We start from the raw sequence: 7943 nt of genomic DNA, 5'->3' as shown, positions 1-7943 counted from the left end.
AAAAGGAGGGGCGTACGCCCCTCCTAACTAGCCAAAAGAAGAGATAAAGATGAGTTCCTAGAAAATAGGAACTCATCCTTATCTCTTAAGGAATTAAAAGGGAAGGGGATTTCGGCCAGCATTCTTAATGTTTTTCCTTGGCTTTCACGGCAGCAAACCTCCTCTCCCATTCCTCCTTCCATCTGCAAGCAACAAGGGAAGAAATCAAGGGTGATGTGATCTCCTTCCCTTTCTTCTTTTGGTTCTAGCGCAAGGAAAAGAAAAAGGCTGCAGAGAGCCTTCATTTCTTCTTCCTTGGCACTTCCTTCTTCTTCCTCCTCTCAAGCCAATCAAAGGTTGATTCAAAGGAGAGGACTTCAACCATCCATAGCCATCTCTGCAAGGGAGGTAGCACCCCGGTGAGATCCAAAGGCTTCGATCGAGTCAGTACTTCGTGTGGATATCTGTAGAGGCCGGACGCGTGTGCGGCTTCCACTGAGCCTTGATCAAATACCACGTAAATCAGATTTGCGGAGACCATCTACCTGCACAAGGTGAAGATCTGATCTTCTTAATGATTTTAAAATGGTTTAAAATAATTTAATTCTAATCTATCTACAAACGAATGGTTTTAAAATACGTTCATGCGATGAACGGATCCCGCATATGTTTTTCCGCTGCAATCTGAAAATTATTTCGAAATTTTCATGACATATGAGGGATGCTAACAGTGGTATCAGAGCCAGGTTATGTAGATTAAGATTAGAATTAAATTTTTCAAGGTATTTTAGATCTGAAATTTAATGGATTATGCCTGCTGAAATTTATGTATGCAGAATTTTCAGCTTGCTGATTTTTCTGCATACTAATTATTAGATGCTTAGATTAATGATTCTAAAGCATTAATAATGTGATTACAAATGTTTAGAATCAAATCATGCATGATCAGCAAGTCATGAGATGATATAATCAGTTAAATTACAGATCTGAAAATAATTTTTTATGCATGTGATGCGTATGGTGATGATCATGGATGGACCCTTTGAATGTGTTGAAATGTTCTGCGATGTTCTGTGATGCATGTAATTTTAATTTTCAGATGCCTGCGTGCATCTTAAATTCATGTATTAGAGACCTGCGTGTCTCAATGAAAAGGGTTGTAATTTTATTTTTATTTTTATTTAATTTTTAAAGCAATCTGGGATGTAATCTGTGATGTGTGTTGCACGTCGATGGTTGATCGATATGTACATCAACAAGCTCAACATGCGCGGATCAAGATCAAGGGTTGATTGAAGATGGATCAAGAAGTTGATCACAATTGGACCTAGAGGATCAAGATCGAGTCCAGAGTTGAAGACGATCAAACCAATTGACGTGCATGTGCTTGTAAAATGACCCCATCCTGGATCCATGATCATCACCATTTAATTTTATTTTTGATAAATGCCTGGATGTTTAATGCTTATGTTTATGCGGGTAGATTTATATTTGCATGAGATGTGAATACGCGATCGAGTGAGACCTAAATCGAAACCTCCCTAATCAGTCGAGGGTGAACCAACATAAGTTAGTCATATTAGATTAATTGATCTAATTGGTGTCTAGGCAAGCCTATAAGGTGGTTACTTAATTAGGACCTTACTCTCTGAGTAAGGGGAGCCTCCCACCTGCTTACCTGGCCAATTGTTCGATTACCTCTTATGAAGAACTCAAGTTGCAAACACTAACACTTGATTATGCAATATTAAGTCCATAGGTCTTCCACCGTAGTAGAGCTGCTAAGGTCTTTTCGGTGTTGATTTGTCTCGGCTGGACACAGTGGGCAAGTTGCATCGGAGGACTGGACCTCTCTATTAGACATGAGATGTTGCGGGGTAAAGGTGGGGTTGGGCACCAATAACTGTTAGGTGAGGACCCAATGACGACTTTATTTCTGCGGTTATACGGTGGGTCTGACTTAACTAAGTAATGGGACCAATAACTGTTAGGTGAGGTCTTCATCACTTAGAGACCAAGTACCACTGCAATTTGCTTGAGAAGCATTGTACAAGAGTTGTACACTCATCCATTTATATGTCACCAATAACTGTTAGGTGAGGCGGCATGTAAATCGGTGAGACCGCAGTACCCACTAAAAATCCTAGTCGCGTAGGGTTTTTGTTTCTCTATCAGGGGAGTATGAGGGATTCGAGAAAATAGTGGGAGCATATTTGTTTTAAAAGTCCCTAGAACAAATTAAGTTCAAGTACAAAGTCTAACTAGAATCTTTACTCTCTACAGATCACAATGTCAGCTTCAAACCCTTTGACCCGAATCCTTGAGACCAACAGACTGACCGGAACCAACTATAAAGACTGGCTTAGGAACCTGAAAATTGTTCTGAATTGTGAGAAAATAGGGTATGTGCTCGAGAATGATATCCCTAGGTTACCAGCACGTCCTACTGATGATCAGCGTGAGACGCATCAGAAGTGGACTGATGACGACATTAGGGTCAAGTGCTACATCATGGCATCCATGACTAACGAACTTCAATGCCAGCATGAGAACATAAAGACTGCTAGGGAAATACTGGCTCATCTGCAAGAGTTGTATGGTGAGCAGAGCCGCACTGCACGCTTTGAAGTGTCCAAGAGGCTCTTCAAGGCAAAGATGCGTGAGGGGCAGTCTGTCCACGATCACTGTTTGACTATGATCAAGGACCTCGAGGAACTTGAGAAGCTCGGTATGTCCATGCATAAGGAACTGCAGATAGATCTGATCCTGCAATCCCTTCCTGATTCATTTGGTCAGTTTATAGTAAACTACCATATGAATAAAATTGAATGCACAAAGACCGAATTGTTGAATATGTTGGTAACTGTTGAAGGGGCCTTGAAAGGTTCAAGGGGCTCTGTTCTGGCTGCTGAGCTGACTTCTGGTTCCAAGAGAAAGTCTACTTGGAAGAAAAAGAAGTCTGCAAAGAAGCACAAGAAAGACAAAAAGCCTAAAAAGGAAGTTCAGAAGAAAAAGGCTAATGACAAGGGAAAATGTTTCCACTGCAATGTCGACGGCCACTGGAAAAAGAACTGCCCTTCATACCTCGAGAGCCTGAAGAACAAAAGGGACACACCTTCTGAAGGTATGCTAGACTTGCTCGTGATTGAAACTAACCTTACGGTTTCTTCTACTTCTAGTTGGGTTATAGATTCTGGTTCTAGTGCTCATTTGTGCACTACTATGCAGGGTCTAAAGGAAAGTAGGAGGCTGGCGGAAGGTGCAGTGACCCTTCGGGTTGGCAACGGGGCAAAAGTTGCTGCTGTAGCTGTGGACACCTCCTCTGCGATTACCATCTGGATTTAGTTTATTACTTAGAGACTGTTATTATGTCCCTGCTGCTAGCAGAAATTTGATTTCTGTTTCATGTTTAGCACAGGATGGTCATGTTATGACATTTGATAAAGACTGTTATTCTATTTATTTTAGAAATAAATTAGTTGCACGTGGTTTCATGATTGACAGTCTCTATCACTTGCATATTGATGTGTCTGTGAATATGTCTGAGCAAGTGGTGAATGCCATAAGATCTAAAAGATCCAGAGATGAGATAAACCAGAAGTATTTGTGGCACCTCAGGCTTGGCCATATTGGAGAGGACAGAATGAACAAAATGGAGAAAGATGGGCTTCTTGGCCCATTGACTTCCGAGTCATATCCAGTTTGTAAGTCCTGTCTTCAAGGAAAAATGGCTAGATTACCCTTTGTAGGACATGGGGAGAGGACCACTGAAATACTTACCCTGGTACACACTGATGTGTGTGGCCCATTCGATGTGCTAGCCAGGGGTCGTTATTCATACTTCATTACCTTTACCGATGACTATTCACGATATGGGTATGTGTATTTTATGAGATACAAATCTGAGTCTTTTGAAAAGTTCAAAGAGTTCAGAAATGAAGTAGAAAAACAGACTGGAAAAACCCTTAAGGTTCTTCGATCAGATCGAGGAGGAGAATACCTTAGTGGGGAATTCCGGGATTATCTCAAGAAAAATGGCATAGTCTCACAATGGACACCTCCGGGTACACCTCAACTCAACGGGGTGTCAGAAAGGAGGAATCGGACTCTATTGGATATGGTCCGATCCATGATGAGCTTCACTGATCTACCTATGTTTCTTTGGGAAGATGCCTTATTATCCGCAAATTATTTATTGAATAGAGTTTCCTCTAAATCCGTTCCTACCACACCGTATGAGATATGGCATGGTAAGAAGCCGAGTCTTGGTCATCTCAAGATTTGGGGATGTCCGGCCCACGTCAAGCGACTACAGGCGGACAAGTTAGAGCCTAGGACCATAAGTGCTCGTTTCATTGGATATCCTAAAGAGTCATTAGGATACAATTTTTACATCTCAGAGGATCACAATGTGTTTGTGAGCCGACATGCCGTCTTTCTGGAAAAACAGTTTATCCTTGATAGAGGCAGTGGGAGAAAAATTGAGCTTGAAGAGAGAGTCTCTGAAAAGCAACGAGTCATGGATCCTATAGAACCTATTCATACAGAGCCAGTACACGTAGTACCTCTTCCACCTCGTAGATCTAGTAGGGTCTCCCATCCTCCCGATAGATACTTAGGTATACTAGTAGAGGACACCGAGGAAATGTTCCTCATGGAAGATAGGGAACATGTACAGGATCCCAATACCTACGACGAGGCGATATCTGATATCGATTCCGAGAAATGGCTGGAAGCCATGAAGTCAGAGATAGACTCCATGTATTCCAACCAAGTCTGGACCTTAGTAGATCCACCAGAAGGTATAGTACCTATTGGATGTAAATGGATCTATAAAAGGAAGATAGGTTCGGATGGAAAGGTAGAGACCTATAAGGCAAGGCTAGTAGCGAAAGGGTATAGTCAGCGCGAAGGCATTGACTATCAGGAGACCTTTTCACCTGTAGCCATGCTGAAATTCATTCGAACATTGCTTGCTATTGCAGCATTTCATGATTATGAAATATGGCAGATGGATGTGAAAACTGCTTTCCTGAATGGATATCTTGATGAAGATATCTATATGGAGCAGCCTTTGGGTTTCACTTCCAGTGATGGTGATCACAAGGTCTGCAAGCTACAAAGGTCCATCTATGGACTAAAGCAAGCATCTCGGAGTTGGAACACTCGTTTTAATGATGCGATCAAATCGTTTGAGTTCATCAAGAACGAAGAGGAACCGTATGTTTACAAGAAGGTTAGTGGGAGTGCTGTCGTGTTCCTCGTACTGTACGTGGATGACATCCTCCTGATAGGAAATGATATTCCTATGCTAACCTCGGTCAAGGTCTGGTTATCAAAAGAGTTCTCCATGAAAGACCTTGGGGAAGCATCCTACATTTTGGGGATAAAGGTCTATAGGGATAGATCTAAAAGGATGCTTGGCCTATCACAAAAGATGTACATAGAGGAGGTACTGAAGAGGTTCAGTATGGAAAACTCCAAGAGGGGTCTATTACCCCTTAGGCATGGGATTCATCTCTCCAAAAAGATGTGCCCCAACACATCTGAAGAGATTCAACGCATGAGCAGGATTTCTTATGCTTCTGCAATAAGAAGCCTCATGTATGCCATGCTGTGTACACGACCTGATATAGCCCTTGCTGTGAGTGTCACTAGCAGATATCAGTCGAATCCAGGTGAAGAGCACTGGACAGCTGTGAAGAACATTCTTAAGTACTTAAGAAGAACTAAAGATTTGTTCTTGGTCTTTGGAGGAGCATCGGAGTTAAAGGTAGAAGGATACACAGATTCAGACTTTATGACTGATATTGATGATAGAAAGTCTACATCTGGATATGTGTTCTTGTGCAATGGTGGTACGGTAAATTGGAAGAGTTCCAAACAACCGATCATTGCTGATTCTACCATGGAAGCTGAGTATATCGCCGCCTCTGAAGCTGCAAAGGAAGCCTTCTGGTTCAACAAATTCATTGCAGAGCTAGATGTAATGCCATCACACTCTAGCGATAATAATGGCGCCATAGCTCTTGCTAAGGAGCCAAGGTCTCATCAGAAGTCCAAGCACATAGAGCGGCGCTTTCACCTCATACGCGAATACCTCGAGAAGAAATATGTCGAGGTGTAGAGAGTAGACTCCACGGACAACGTGGCAGACCCGCTCACTAAGCAGTTAAATCAGCAGAAGACAGAAGCCCACCTTGAGAAGATGGGACTTAGATATATGTCTAATTGGCTTTAGTGCACGTGGGAGATTGTTAGATGTATGCCCTAGAAGCCAATCTGGCGGACACATTATTACTTCTAGGACATAAATTTGTACTTGACTTTATTATTATGGAATAATAAATGGGCATCTTTTTTATTCATATTTTTTATGTGTCTATGAATCGTCCAAGAAATTAATAAGATGATGATACATATTCTCAAGAGTTGAGAATTTGAGCCATGTATCATTGGTGATTAATTTCTAAATGCTCCTGATCAATGGATCATCACGAGGACGGTGATCGATCCGATCAGTGCACAGATCACTTTTCTTCTGGATGGACGAGACTCGAGTCCACAGTGTAGGGACACTGAAGTGATAGTGCAGGTGCTTGTTAGAGAACAAGGGTACTCAGCGTGACCAAGACAAGAAGTCACTTGGATGTCTATCCACTCGTCAGTGACTTGCTTGATGTTGCAGTAGTATGACTGGTCCTTTGACCTGCGGTGCTTCGGCTACTCACAGTGAGGTTATTGTAGTTTGACTACACGTATACATGGTCTCTAGCCATATGGGTCCTTGTAGTGTAGATTGGCTGCAGTAAGTTCACTGTAGGAGTAGGGTATGCACTTACATGGAATCTATCGACCTTGATAGAAGAGGAGTGATCCTATGTGATTTGTTAGACTGAGTTCTAAGACCTTGGCCATGGCAGAAATATAAAGTGGAGAAAGAGTTTTTCACTATCGAACTCAAGTCAAATAAATCTAGACATATGACAGACGACGGAGTTTGACGAGTTTTCCATGACCTCCGATCTGTAGGGATCCACGATAGAAGGACTGTATCATACGATAACTGCACCTAGAGGTTCATCATTCTATTCTGCTGGGTGGCCACTACATACTGCTAGGTGTCACTGGTGGATGGTGAGACTCACAGGGATCATCTCGATGGTCGATAATCCCTGGTGAGTTGAGTTGGAATTGTTTCAACCCATTGAAAGGAGTTTTCAATGATATTGTGATAGAGATCGCAATATATCTCACTACCAGTCAGAATGGAACCTATGGGGTCACACACATTAGAGGTATTGACCGATCTAATGGTTGAATGTGATTAGGAATCACAAATAATCAATTAGATTGATAAATGAAAACCCGTTAAGAGTTAGTGGCTAGAAGAAGGAATAATTGCAATCGGATTGCAATTTAATTTAATTAATTGGATTTAATTAATTGGACTTGATCATGAGTCCTACTTGGAGTGGGAATCATGGAGTCCTAATTTGATTAGGATTTCAAACTAAATTAGAATCCTATTTGGAATAGGATTTCTAGAGTCCTAATTGTCTTAGGGCTGAAATTTGAACAAGTCCTAATTAGATTAGGATTTTCTTAAGTCCTAATTAATTTTAATTTTAATCTAATTAATCTCATGACTCCTAATTGGATTAGGATTGAAGAGTTCAATAGAGTCATGGTTCAATTAAATCCTAACTGGATTAGGATTTGGAATGAAAGGAAATGAGTGCACCTAATTCTATTTTGAATAGAATTGAACCCGTGCATTGGACCCAAACCAAATAGCCACTTAATATGATTAAGTGGCTAATTAAAAGGGATAAGAGGGAGGGGCGTATGCCCCTCCCTTGCTGCCGAATGTGGAGAGAAAAGGAGGGGCGTACGCCCCTCCTAACTAGCCAAAAGAAGAGATAAAGATGAGTTCCTAGAAAATAGGAACTCATCCTTATCTC

Source organism: Phoenix dactylifera, chromosome 17, assembly GCF_051530095.1.
Source record: "Phoenix dactylifera cultivar Ajwa chromosome 17, Ajwa_hap1_PhDact_Kaust_v1.1, whole genome shotgun sequence".
Lineage (NCBI taxonomy): Eukaryota > Viridiplantae > Streptophyta > Magnoliopsida > Arecales > Arecaceae > Phoenix > Phoenix dactylifera.
This window is presented reverse-complemented; position numbering follows the sequence as displayed.